The sequence below is a fragment of the Microcebus murinus genome, chromosome 7, assembly GCF_040939455.1.
Source record: "Microcebus murinus isolate Inina chromosome 7, M.murinus_Inina_mat1.0, whole genome shotgun sequence".
NCBI lineage: Eukaryota > Metazoa > Chordata > Mammalia > Primates > Cheirogaleidae > Microcebus > Microcebus murinus.
Window position 1 is genome coordinate 20,948,085 of NC_134110.1, and position 14,671 is coordinate 20,962,755.

General features: G+C 35.3%; 1 protein-coding gene and 1 pseudogene across 1 annotated transcript in view; one reads left to right on the top strand and one right to left on the bottom strand.

Moving 5' to 3' along the window:
* Positions 1-5,042: 5,042 nt before the first annotated feature.
* Positions 5,043-14,671, top strand: part of SNURF (SNRPN upstream open reading frame) — a 141,391-nt gene continuing 131,762 nt past the window's right edge. The window contains exon 1 of the mRNA XM_076004831.1: positions 5,043-5,235. The gene's annotated coding sequence lies outside the window, so the exon portion shown is untranslated. The remainder of the gene's footprint in view (positions 5,236-14,671) is intronic.
* On the bottom strand, positions 12,064-12,940 carry LOC105868830 (cyclin-dependent kinase 1 pseudogene; annotated as a pseudogene).

Sequence of the window (14,671 nt, forward strand, 5' to 3'; positions counted from 1 at the left end):
GTTCAGTATATGTATTTTTGTCATTTGTACTTCTGATGCCATATATTAGAAATCATTAACTTAAGACCACAAGGATTTATTTCTATGTTCTCTTCTATGGGTTTGGCAAGTTTAACATTTACATTTAAGTGTATGATCCATTTTGAGACAATAATGTATGTAATGTGAGGGATGATTCCAATGTGCATGTGAATATCCATTTTTCCCTGCAACATTTGATGAAAAAAAAAATATTTTTCCTATTGAATTCTTTTGGCAACCTTGCAAAATCAATTGACCATAAATGGAAGCATTAGTTATTCAACACTCAATTCTATTTATTTGACCTATATGTTTATTCTATACCAGTACCACAATCTTGGTTGCTATTGCTTTATAGGCACTTTTAAAATCAGTATGAGTGTAATGATCAAGCTTTGTTCTTCTTTTCAACATTATTTTTGCTTCCCTAGGTCTCTTGCATTTCAAACATAAATTATGATCAGTTTGCCAATTACTAAAAAAAAGAAGGTTCTTAGAATTTTGAGAGGGATTGCATTGACTCTAAAGATCCATTTGGAAAGTATTATCATCTTAACAATATTAAGCCTTCTAATCAATGAAGATGAACACAGATCATATTTCTGCATTCAGGAGTGTGTGTATATATATGTGTATACATTTACATACATATACATTTACATATATACATTTACATATACATACATATATACATACACACACACACACATATATATATACACACACACACATATACTTTTTTTTAGTACAGGGTCTCCTTTTTAACATTTTCAAGAAAACTCTATCTTTAAGCCTTTGAGGTAACCATGTGAAAATTAAGTTATTTCCATTCTCAAGACTTCATCATAAATTCTTTAAGATAGTGTCTTCTGTTGACACTTAAGATTATAAAATTACAATGACCACTGTGAAGCTCCAAATCCACATAATATGTATGGTTATGTTAACAGGTGAGATGGATACCAAAAAAGAAAAGGTTTTAAACAATGCTTCAGGCTAGTCAAGGTTTACACAGACCTAGAAGTCAACCGTTAGACACCAGCTTTTTGGCAGAAGAAGGTCAATGAATGATACATAATGTATGCTACACAGGAGGAGAGAGCATGGTAAAAAACAAACAAACAAACAAACAAACAAAAGAACAAGCAAGATATAACATATGCTCACCTCACCTTGAAGAGATCTGAGAGAGGGACACAGGCTGAATGGTGGCTCCATATATGTGCTGCTAAACAATTAATCCCCAGAAGGGAGGACTGTCCACAGGCCTCAGCAAACTGCTCTGTAGCACCAGGGTTATTTCCAGGAACCATGCCCGCAAAACCCATGAAACCAGGAGACTTCAGCCTGCCATGCCAGGTCATCATGCCTGCCATGGTCATCCTCAGAGCCAAAATTCGTGTATTATGGTCCATTATCATGGAGTATATTTTCCACACCACATTTCATGGCTTCCGTGAGAAAATGAGCTTCTGTGGCCTGAAGACTTGGAGTAAAAAAATACAGCTGTCCTGGACCATAGTTCTCACTTCAGAGATCAGGCTAGCAGTTATTTAGATGCTCTTATGTTGGTCATTTTTTTTTTTAATTTTTTTTTCTTTTTTTTTCTTTCAGCACATAACTTCTGCAGAAGGTCATTTTTAATTCAAGAAAACTTGTTACCCCTCCAAGCTCATACCAAGACAGGACAGAATCATTTAACTTATCCATCTTCAAATATAGAGGTTTATTTCATTCATTCCATTACAATAGGATTTCCTGTACTGCTTTCTAAGTGTGTTCCTTTAATCCTAAGTCCCCTTTTTCTCTTCATTTCGATGTATACATTATTGTCTATCATGACATATACTCTGTATATCATCACTCACTTAACTAATCAGAAAAAAAAGGGGGAGCACAGAATGGCAAACCATGAATGAGACACAAGTAGACATGGTCAAGGAGGGACCCATCTCAAACTGGCACAATTGTTATGCATTGAAGAAATGGATTTGTAATGCATCTTATAGGTAGTATTGTTCTTATTTCTTGTATTAGGAGAGAAATTCTAAAATATAGCTCTTTCTAAGTCCATAGAAATGTACCTTTCCTGGACAAACATACAACTAACTCTTTGCCATTTGTATCTTCCTTCTCAATAGATTTCCTGAGCTGTAGTTTTTAAACATAAGTCTCCATAAATGTTCTCTTTTTGTTATTACTAGATTATTCTTGAGGTGTTTTTCTGAATAGCGTTTATTTATAAATTCTAGCCCTCTCCAATAAGACAAGGTATTTTTTATGAATGTTTACAACTTCCCCTTCATAGGATATTTCTTTATGCTGTTTTAAGTGAAATGCATAAGAGTCTTACCATGACCAAGAGTGCCACCCACAGAGAATTTGTTTATACTGAAAGACTCCCACACAGATGTTGTGTGATCTGTGTACAGTTTACTCCTACAAAAAATAGCCAATGTCCAGGGGAGCCCAGGCTGCAATAAAAGTTAGTCAGATGAGATACAAAGAAGACAACTCAACAAACACATGAAATAACAAAAGCAGCATATTACATACAGTTCCCAAAGATAAGAGGACAACACACCTCAGATGGCCAATGAGAGGGGGTACATTTTCCTGGACACACAATCAAAACTAGCCTGTGGGGAGCAAAGAGAAAGAGATAGGGTTAGGGGCCAGTAGCTGAGGCTTTTATTGTGGTCCAGTCTTATATCCAAGAAGGCTTCTCACAGAGAGTTCTAACTAAGAGGTCCCTGCATCATATCTTCACAGTGTACATAGAGGGGGGCCTGTGGAATGAGTCCATTCTTATATCTAGCTGTCCATAGGGAGGTGGTCAACAATGAGTGATTGTATGTGATAACTGGAAAAACAATATTGAGTAACTAGAAGGTGTCAGAGGACTAGAAACTGTGTCAAGGGCTACTAAATTCTGCTTCTGGTATGATCAAGTTAAACCTGATTTAAAATGATACTGAAGCAACATAAGATTATTAGGATTCACAACATATATGCCACAACTTACAATAGTACTGTAGTATTTAATGTGTGTAATAACTAGGTAGAAGGTAAATGAAGCTGGTCAATTTATATGGAACTATATTTCAACAGGTTTTATCAATAACAAACTAGAAACAACAGATGAGATGCCCCAATGAGAAATGGACAGTGCAGAGAAAAAGTAGTGCATTCTATTAATGCTAAAGTGCACGTTTTCACGACTTTCCAATAGAGAACTATCTAAAAATTGATACCCTCAAAAACTATTGGACAGAATTCAGTTTTTATGTGATTCTTCTCACATGCACACACATAAACTAAGTCTAAAAACCTTTCATTTATATCTACTCTTAATATAATTATATCAAATCTTGCAGAGGAGCTGTCATTAGGTTGGGAAGATAATCTCAGAGAGAGTAGCATGGGAATCTCACAAGAAATGCAGCATCACCAAACCTGATTAACACAGATGATGATAATGAGGGGAAAATCATGGACAGGATCAGTTGAAAAATAGTTCAGAAGAGATTGGTCTGAATAAGAGAAATTTAACACATCTATGCTAATGAATTTTACTTATATTTTCATCTCATTGAATTAGATACTTGATATAAGACAAACATTCACACTTATACAAGTTGAGAAGAATTGTTATCAATAATTGTGAGGTAAATATTCTAAGTCATAAAACACATTGTGTTATAGTTTGACAGTAGTACTATTACTTCATTGTGACATAAGTTGATAATACATTTAACAATTGATGCAAAGGATATATCCTTCAATTAGTTAGAAAACATTGTCAGTATTAGGACATACTGACTTTGTGGTTAGTATGAGACTATTAGTCTACAAGCATTATGTGTCATTATTTCATTCAATCCTGAGAATATGTAAACAGGTAGATACTATTAGCACTCCTATGTTCCTCTTCTAAATGTTGACTGAAGCCCTACAAGAAAGAAATAGAAGAACCTTGAGCTAGATTCAGTCTGTCTCTAAGTCCTTTCTCTCATCAACTATATTAAAATATCTTTTTTATTATATGGTAAATATATTATAGATCTAATTTAAGATATCTTAGCCCAACACATGGTTCATGAAGTTGTTTTCCTAAAGTTATAAATACTGTATTAAACTGTATTTACATTTGGGTCTATAATCCATGTGCAATTGATTTTGTGTGTAATGTGAGGTTCAAGGTAGATTTGATTTTCCTGGATGGATATTCAACTTCCTATTATAATACATTGATTGAAAAAGCCATCCCCTCCACTAATTTCACTTACAAATTATTTACTTTCATATGCATATGCCTGTTTTGGAGCTTTCCTTTATGTTTTTTTGTTTTTTGTTTTGTTTTAGAGACAGGAATTTCCTGTGCAGCCCAGGCTGGAGAGCAGTGGCTATTTACAGGCAAGATCATTGCCCCCTACAGCCTTGAACTCCTGGGCTCAAACAATACTCCTGCCTCAGCTTTCTGGGTAGGTGGGAATACAGGCACAAACCACAACACCCGGTGCTCCTTTATTAATTCCATTAGTTCCTTTCTTTATCTTTGTCCAAATATCACATTGTCTAATAACTAAGAGACTTAACACAAAAATTTTACGTCTGTAACCCTTTATCTTTCCACTGTGATGCTCCATAATGGAGAACTTGAAGAGTGAAAACCTGCATTCCTTGCATCTACACCATTATTCCCAACACTGCCTTGAATAAAGAGGAAAGTTCAGAACTTTAGAGTATTACCGTTGACACATATGTCTCTAAAGTCCTCATGAAGCTCAAGCAATCCCTCCAACATTACTCCCCACTTTATTTGTTTAGTACTTTCTTGGTGAATTTTATTGCGTGTCTAGACTCCTCATTATCATTCCCTCATTTTTGAAGCCTAGAGAATTTTCTACTCCCCCAGCAAAAGCCAATAGACACAAGAACTTGTACAGACGTCCCAGGGTGGCTTCTGCGCAAGCGCAGATGTTTAATGAATGCGGTCCTCCTCCTGCAGATCACAACCACCAAGGGCGGGGCTGAGGCCAATGCAGCTGGGCTCTGACCTACCTCTGTGGGGTCTGCATTGGCAGGGACAGCTGCTCCCTAAGGCCCCTCAGGGGTTGTTTGAAGAATGCAGCTGTTTTGTATGAGAAAGACTTTTCTCCACAGCCATTCTGCTTGCTGATCAAGGACCCTTTACAGCTTCAGACATCTCTGGTAATACTTGGTCTTGTTTGGTTGTTTGTTTCTGTTTCCCACTGCAAATGTCCTTCACACTTGTATGCAATTTTCTTTTATCTCACAGAAACAGCATCTAAAATCAGCTGCATATTTTTGTATTGTGTATTAATGCCTTTCATTCCTGTGTTTAACACATTGACTACCGTGTGAGTTATATTTAACTCAGGCTAGCTTTGAGCCCTGGGCCTCCTGAAGCAAAACCCTGCAGTTGATTCATAAAAACCTTATTTGTTGATGTTCTTATTATTGCAATTAATATTGAAATTTAATTCTAAAAATGTGGATTGCATTGCATTGCATATAACTGACACACAGAAAACAATAAAAGTGACAAATTAGGAAGGATCATTTTGTTTTATTAAAACAGGGAAAAATTGTTTTTTTCTAGTGTGGCAGTCAATGTGTTAAAAATGAATTCCTGATCACTTCTCCAAATAATTTTCAATTATTTTCATCTTTTCAATCATTATTCTTTACTAACTGAAAGGAAATATCAGTTTGATTGGAAAGAGACATTACACATTCTATTATAATGTTTTCCAGACCTTTCCTTGGAAATACCTCTAGTTGAAAAAGAGAGGGACGGAGACTTCTGAGAGCAACAAGACAAATTTGCTCAGAATTGCATGTGTAAAAAGAGCAGTGATTGCTTATGTGGTTTAGTTTGTTTTAATTGTGAAAGGCACTAAGGCATTAATTATGTAAAAGAAACACTGACACTTTCATTCTCAATACAGAGACAGCCACTTCACGGCTATGCAAGTATGAATGTCCTGATGTTTGATTTTTTCCTTACTCAAAAGCTACGGACATTGGCTAGCATCTTTTATTTTTTTCTTTGTATTTGTAAATGTCTGCATGATGTGACTTTCATAAATAATCAGTAATATAGATATGTATTCTTTTCTTACCCTTTAATAAGTTATTCCTAACATTTCTTTTTGGTTTTCATTGAAATAAAAATTCCACTCAGAAAATATTGTCATATGTCTCCAAACAGCATATATTTTTATAAAAAGGTCTTGTAGAAAAGGAATTGAAATCTTTATTTACTTTGTATTTCCAGTTAATGAAATATTTTTAAAAGATTTTCATGCTTGTGAGTTTTTTAGATGTTACTTTTTTTTTTTTTTTGAGAGTCTCACTCTGTTGCCTAGGCTACAGTGAGTGCCATGGCGTCAGCCTAGCTCTCAGCAACCTCAAACTCCTGGGCTCAAGCCAACCTACTGCCTCAGCCTCCTGAGTAGCTGGGACTACAGGCATGTGCCACCATGCCTGGCTAATTTTTTCTATGTATTTTTAGTTGGCCAACTATTTTCTTTCTAATTTTAGTAGAGACAGGGTCTCACTCTTGCTCAGGCTGGTTTCAAACTCCTGACCTTGAGCTATCCTCCTGCCTTGGTCTCCCTGAGTGCTAGGATTATAGGTCTAAGCCACCACGCAGAGCCTAGATGTTAATTTTTATTATCTTAAGTCAAAATTTTTTCCACCTTTGTTATATTGCTGCTGAATTAATGCCCATTGATTTAAGCTAAACTTTTGTCACTACTTGAAGCAGTTCATGTATGAATAGATGGCTGAGAGGCCTGGCTAGTGAAGATGGGTTTTCTCAACCTGGATTAAACAAGGATTTTCTCTTAAATAAACAATTCAGGGCTCCAGAAAAGTAGACTAGTATTTATTTAGGGCCTGCAATGTCAATTGTACAAATGCCAACATGATTGTATTGAAAAGAACACATTCTTTAGTGAAGGAAGCATTTTTACGAGGTGGAGCTCTGAGACTCAGTAACAAGTGTCTGCTATACAAGTCATAAAATCTTCAATCTCATGGTCTAAAAACTGTTCTGGGGGTATCTATTTGAGATTTATGGGATATGAAATACCAAAAGATAAAGAGCATTGATATTTTGTGGATATTTTTATTCTAAATTGATGGACATTTGTTTGTTAGGTAATGCTGCAGTCAGAGATTCTGAGATTCAGTACTGTATGCAGAAAGTTTTAAGGCTAAATCCCAATTTCAAAAAAGAAAATGCCCCTCATCTTTATTATTTTATTGTGTTATTATCTGACACCATTAACTTTAATTTACCTACATACTGAGGACATTTGAATACTCTGTGCACACTATGTAGACTTGTATTTATTTAGTGAAAAATAAGGGCACGTTGATCCCCAAATTTGAAGGAAACAGGAGGTTTTGTTGAAAACAAATGGAGGAGCTAAGACTTAATAGGTTCTCCTTGTTTTAATTAGAATTTTGTACGGCTCTTATAAATGGGAGCTAAATTACAGATATTCTTTGATGTATGATAGGGTTACCTCCTGATAAACCTGTTGTAAGTTAGAAATATTGTTAAGTCAAAAATTCATTGAATACAAGTAATTCACTGTAAATCATAGCTTAACCCCCTTACCTTAAATATGCTCAGAACACTTATATTGAGGCAAAACCATCAAATACAAAGCCTATTTTATTATAAAGTGTTGAATATCTCATACATTGAATATTGTACTGAAAGTTAAAAAAAAAAACACAGAATGGTTGTATGGGTACTCCACATACAGTTTCTACTGAATATGTATCATTTTCATCCAGTCATAAAGTAAAAAAATCTTAAGTCAAACCATCATATGTCAGGGAACATCTTTGTGATAAAATGTAATAAGTGTATCAACCACATATAACAAGAAGTCCTAGAAGATGCAGGTTTGGGTCCAGGTGGGGGAGTTCAACTTACTTATACACATTTCCTTCATCTCTATCAGTTGCCATTCTTCCTTGGACTTGTTGCGAAATGGCTGTGCTATGTAAAGGCCTCTATGCTTATTCAGTCATGAATAAGATGAAAGGATTGAAGGTCAAATGTACTCAAATGGCTTCTCCATGTGTCTTTGACTTTTCCTCCTGGACTGCTACTGTAGTTCATGTAGACCTATGTCTTTGTAGAAAATGTGAGCACAAGGCAATTTTGGGACCATGAGACCATGAATGATAACTCTTTCCCATTTTTAACACTTGAATTGGCAAATGGCTTCATTAAATTGGGCCAAATTGTTCTCACAGATTGACGATTTCATCTTCTCAAAACAAGAAATCTCTAAAATCCCTCGCCACACTATAGTAGGAAACTCTCTTGCACCAGTTAACTTGAGGCAATAGTATGGTTCATATCATTGTTTCATCTCTCTCAGGTATATTGTCCTTCATTGTTTGATATGCAGTGTCTTGCAAATCAATGTTTACATAATTTGTCCATTTTTTTTTGTTTTTATATTTGTTAAGTCACGCCCAAAACACTATTGGGTTTTCCACAACATATTGATTCATACCTTCTGCAATTGCTCAAAAACTACTGTTATTCCTGGCTATTTTCTTCTATGTGGCAATATTAAGGAAAAATATGAGTGAAACTCAAATGGAAAGATAGACAATTGAACTGGAATTTGTAACACAAAAGGGAAAGTCATAATTGGTCTGCGCACAATGTTTGTAACAGCCTCAGTGTGTGTCAGTCATTGTATGTTAATGAATCAAATATTTAAGATGTAACAAATTAAAAGATCATATCTCTGTCAATTAAAATAGAGCTATGTGTTGCTTTAGGCTAGGAAATGTGTTCTAAGTAATGTGTCCTTAGGCGATTTTGTCTTTGCACAAACATCATAGAGTATACTTACACAATCTAAATGCTATAGTACTACATACCTATGCTATATGGTATGATCTATTGCTCCTAGTCTACAAATCTGTACAATATGTTACTGCACTGAATGCTGTTGGCAGTTGTAACACAATGGTTAAGTATTTGTGTATCTAAACATAGAAAAGGTACAGTAAAAATATAGTTTAAAAAATGGTACACTTGTATAGGGCACTTACCATGAGTGAAATTTGCATGACTAGAAGTTATTCTTGGTGAGACAGTGAGTGAGTGGTGAGTGAATGTGAAGGCCTAGGACATTACTGTATACTATGTAGACTTTATAAACACTGTTTACTTAGGCTACACTAAATTTATAAAAAAAAAATAAAGTAATTGTGCTATGACATCAAAATGAGTATAACATCACAAGGTGTTAGGAATTTTTCAGCTCCATTATAATCTTATGGGACTACCATTGTATATGCAGCCCATCATTGATGCAAACATCTTTATGTTGTATATGACTATACACATAGCAGCCTGTTTTGTACATATTGAAAAAATCATATTAGAATTATAAAATCTTGAGTTTTATCCACATAAAAATGAAAGCAATATTGGAATTAATTTACAAATGAATTCATAAATACACTGAAATTCTGATTATGGTAGTTGTAAACCAGATTATAATCCAAAATCATGGATATCTTCATATCACACCCTGTGACATGAAGACTTAACACAGTGAAATATTTGTTAATAAAAGAGGCTGCACCATTATCTGTGTGATTTCTGCCTTTTATATTGACACCATTGTGCATGTTTTGATGCAAGTGATTTTATCAGCAGGAGATAGCAAAAGATTTCAGGACTAGTCCATCCATGGACAGTATAAACTATGTCATAGTTTCCAACAGGCTAAAAGTGATTGTAATAAAATTTGGAGGAAACAAAATAAATGTATAAAACTAGTGAAATATGGTAATTAATATACATTTGGAAATATTTGTCAAGAGAACTATATGAATGTACTGAACCTTGAAGAACAAAATAAATTTCCTAGATCAAAAAGGATGATACTGTCCAGGACAATGGAGGTGCCGATGAGGCAGGGACAGCATGGTCCATTCAAAGGTCTGCACTATGGGTTGAGAATGGGGGGCTGGAGAAGAGGCTGAGAGGAGTCATGGCTCATATCCTGTTCTGAGAACAGAAGGGGAAAAAAGAAACATATTCATCTTCAAATACAACCCTCTTAGGTTTGAAAAAAAATGGAGTATACTAGGAAGGTGGCAAGAATATAGGTGAGGAACTTGAGAAATGTGTTAATTCGTGAACACATTTGTGAAGTTCAGTTAAAATAGAATCTTTCATATTTCTCTTTGTCCATTACATGTGTGGGGCTCACAGAGGAACAACATAGATAAAGTTTTTATGTTCTCTGATATTTCAGTCTAGTGAGGATTTAGAAACTTAATGGAAACCCAAACTGCAGATGAAAGAGCTTCCCTTGGGAACTGAGAGGCCAGGCATCAGACTTGGAATGGGATGGACAAGAAGGAGCTCTAGGAGGAAGAATGTTGAGTAGATTCTGGAGAGTGAGGAACAGAGACTCCGGCAAACAGGAGGGGAAAGAGAAGAGAAAAAAACGTGTTCATGACACAGGCCAGGGCATAAGAAGAGGCCATTGTATGTGGAGGATCACTGGGATCAGAAATGTGTGAGGCTGGCAGGAGCAGGAAGGTCAGACCCTGGTGGGACTTGGGCAGGTAAGAGAGGGCAGTTCAGGAAGGGAACACGGGTGGCTCCCAGAGGGATGCCTTCAGTGTGGAGGGATTTGAAATGTCTGTATCTTGTTTCTTGAAGTATTACCCACATTCCATGAGTTCTTCCTGTCAGGAAGGCAGTCAGAACAAGTGAGGATGGTCCCTGTCCACTGTGGATGACAATTACCATTACCAGGAAGGATTATTGCTGAGGAGGAGATGGGGTGGAGAAAGGATGAAAAGTTCCTGTCCCCTCAGCCCTTTTTCACGTGTAGGTGGGATACATGAATCAGAAAATTCACACCAGTCAGCTAACAGCCACTGGGCAGCAAAACATCAGAGGCTGAGAGCTTCCTAATAGGAAACTGTGGATGAGGGGTGCCCCCAGCTACTGAGAAGGTTACACTAGGTTAGCTACATAAGCAAGGCAGGCTGGGGGCTGCAGAGTTGGTGGTGGTGGGCAGTGATAGGTAGTGCATACCCTTTATGGGACTTTTCACCTTGGACATACACATATTCACCTATCTGGGTCTGCCTGTCATATTACATGTTCTTTGATATTCTCATATAATCTTCATGATTTTCTCATATCTCTCAGACTGTAACAGGTATTTTGACATCATTATTTCTACTACATGTACCATTTCCTTGTATACCTAGTAAATACCTAACCAAATGTATTTATTGGTAGATTACTCATAGCTAAATTATTTGTCAACTTTGTAATGGAATGAAATTGCCCTGGTTTGTATGCCTTTGGTTGATCATCCCTGATGATTAGCATCTCATAATTTCAGGGGGAAGTCACCTTGGCATGTCCATAAGCAAAGGTTCGGTTTAGGGTGTTGTATTTTCCTAGTTACCTTTGGATAGTTCTATGTTCTAGAAACTATCAAGCTATCAATATTCATTTGGAAATTCAAGTTGCCTTATATTTTACTTTGTTTTTACTCTCTTTACAATATTATAACTTTTCTTCTGCTTACTTTGGGTTTAGTTTATTCTTCTTTCCTTTCAATGTTCCTAAGGTGGAAAGATGATTAACTTTTAGATTTCTTCTTTTCCAATATATACACTCAATGCTATAATGTCCCTCAAAGTTTCCCTTTTTTTGTCCCACAATTTTTTTACTGACATCAATATTAGATTTATAGTTTTATTATAGTAACAAATAGTTGTCACAGTGAGATTTATATACATATACAGATTATACTTAAATTCGTATAGAATATTTACATTTTTAAGTTATACTTATGAAATTAGAAGATGAAGTACAGCTTAAGTTTTACAACAAAGAAAAGAAAAATATATAAGACAAAAACAAACAGTTAATAGTAAAAAATACAACTATATGTTCTCGATATAATGTGAAAACTTTTTGTCAAAAAGCTACATCTTCTTAATCTGATTGTCCAAATCATTAAAATATGGATGGTTCAGTGCTATCTTGCCAGAAATTCATTTGGCAGGATCATAGGCTAACATTTTTGAGAGCAAATATAAGCCATTTTCATCCAAGTTTTTGACATGGGATGCCAGGCTTCCTGGTTTCCACTTGGGAAATGTATTCTTATAGTTCTGTAAAGATTCCATGTCTGGCCACACACTTCATTATTGGGTGTGCTCAAAGCTCTGAAAATCCTGAAGAGTTGATTTATTTCTGAATCCCCATGGAAAAGTGGTTTCTTAGTTTCTATTTCTGCAGCTATGGTGCCTATACTCCAAATGTCAACTGGAGTGGAGTAATGAGCTGACCCCAGTAATACTTCTGGGGATCTGTACCTGAGTGTTACTACCTCAAGTATATGTACTCTAATAGGTATTCTAAAAGCTCTGGCAAGGCCAAAATCAGCCAGTTTAATTGTTCTTTTGTCATCAATCAATAGATTTTGAGGTTTTAAATCTCTGTGGAGAACTCTTCTAGAGTGACAAAACACAATCCCCTATAGGATTTGGTATAAGTAACTCTTAACAAGTGAAGAATCTATGAACTGACCAGGAGGGATAGAATCCAAATATTTCTTGAGGTCCATAGAAATAAATTCAAAGATGAGATATAACCTGGAATCCTACATAAGCACATCTTGAAGACTGACTATATTTGGGTGATGAAGTTCTTTTAAATGAGAAACTTCCCCAATTGCAGTACTAGGACCCCTTCCTCTTCTTCATGGCTACCACTTGGCTTGTAGTTTTGTGTCTACCCTTATACACAACTCCATAGGTACCTTCTCCAATTTTTCTCTGTTTTGGTATAATCTTCCATAGTTAATCAATAGGTATGGCAGATCCTGGCTTATTATCCCACGGCGGCTGCAGTGGCAGCTACCATGTCATCGTCACTTCTCTCTGTCCCACAAATTTTGATAAGATGTATTTCATTTAAATTTAGCTCAAAATATTTTATAAATTTATCTTGAGATTTCTTCTTTGACCCATGTCAAAGTGTATGTATTTCACACTTTAGCAGTTATTTTTCTTTTATTGATTTCTAGTATATAATTCTGTTTTGTTCTGAGGGGGTACATTGTATGATTTTTAATTCTTTCAAATTTATGTTCTACCTTTGTCAGTGGTCCATGTGGTATTGAGAAGAATGCACATTCTTTCCATTGTTTGATGCAGTGGTCAATTATATCCAGTTAATTGATGGTGCTTCTGAGTTCAACTGTGTTCTTACTGATTTTCTTCTTGCTGTATATTTATTTCTGACAGAGGAGTGTTGAAGTCACCAGCTATAATAGTGGATTTGTCTATTTCTCCTTGTAGTTTGCAATTCCTGACTCACATAGTTTGATGGTATGTTGCTATGTACATAAATGTTAGGATTATTATATCTTCTTGGAAAATCAACCCCATTATTATTATATACCACCCTTCATTGCCCCTAATAATTTTCCTGGCTTTATAGTTTGCTCTTTCAGAAATTAATATAGCTACCCCTGCTTTTTGATTAGTGTTAGCATGGTATATTTTGTTCCATCCATTTAATTTTAACTTATTTGTATCTTTATTTTCTTTAATTGACAGATAAAATTGGATGTGTTAATATTTACTGTGTCCAATATGATGTTTGAAGAATCATATGCCTTGTGGAATGAATAAATCTAGCTAGCTAATATACACATTACCTCACATATTTATCATTTCTGTGGTGGGAACATTTTATGTTCACTCATTTAGGATTTCTTAATAATAGCATATATTATTTACTATAGTGACCAGGTTGTACAATAGAACTCTTGAACTTATTCCTCCTATTTGACTTAAATTTGTATCCATCAACAAACATTTAAATGACACCTCCCCAAACTACTCCAGACCCTGCAACTAACATTCTGCTCTCTAGTTGTATGAAATGAACTCTTTTACATTTCACAAGTAAGATCATGTGGTACTTGTCTTCTTATGCCTGACTTACTTCACTTAACATAATATCCTCCAGATTCATTCATGTTGTTAAAAATGACAGGATTTCTCCATTTTTTAATACTGAATAGTATTTCATTGTGTATATATGTCACATTCTCTTTATCTTTCAATGCACAGACAGGTTGATTCCTTATCTTGGCTATTGTAAATAATGCTAGAATAAACATGAAAGTGCAGATAGCTCTGCAACATACTGATTTCATTTCCTCTGGATATATTCCCAGTATTGGGATAGATGAATCTTATGGTAGTTATATTTTTAATTTTTTGAAGAACCTCTATACTGTTTTTCATAATTGCTATTCTGTACTAATTTACATTGCAATCAACAGAGTGCAAGGATTCCCTTTTATCAACATCCACTACAACACTTGTTTTCTTTTCTCTTTTTTATAATAGCCATTGTAACAGGTGTGAGGTGATATCTCATTTAGATTTTTTTAATTTTTTATTTGAGCATATTATGGGGGTACAAATGTTTAGATTACATATATTGTATTTGCCTCACCGGAGTCGGAGCTTCAAGCATGTTCGTCCTCCAGATGGTGCACACCATACTCATCAG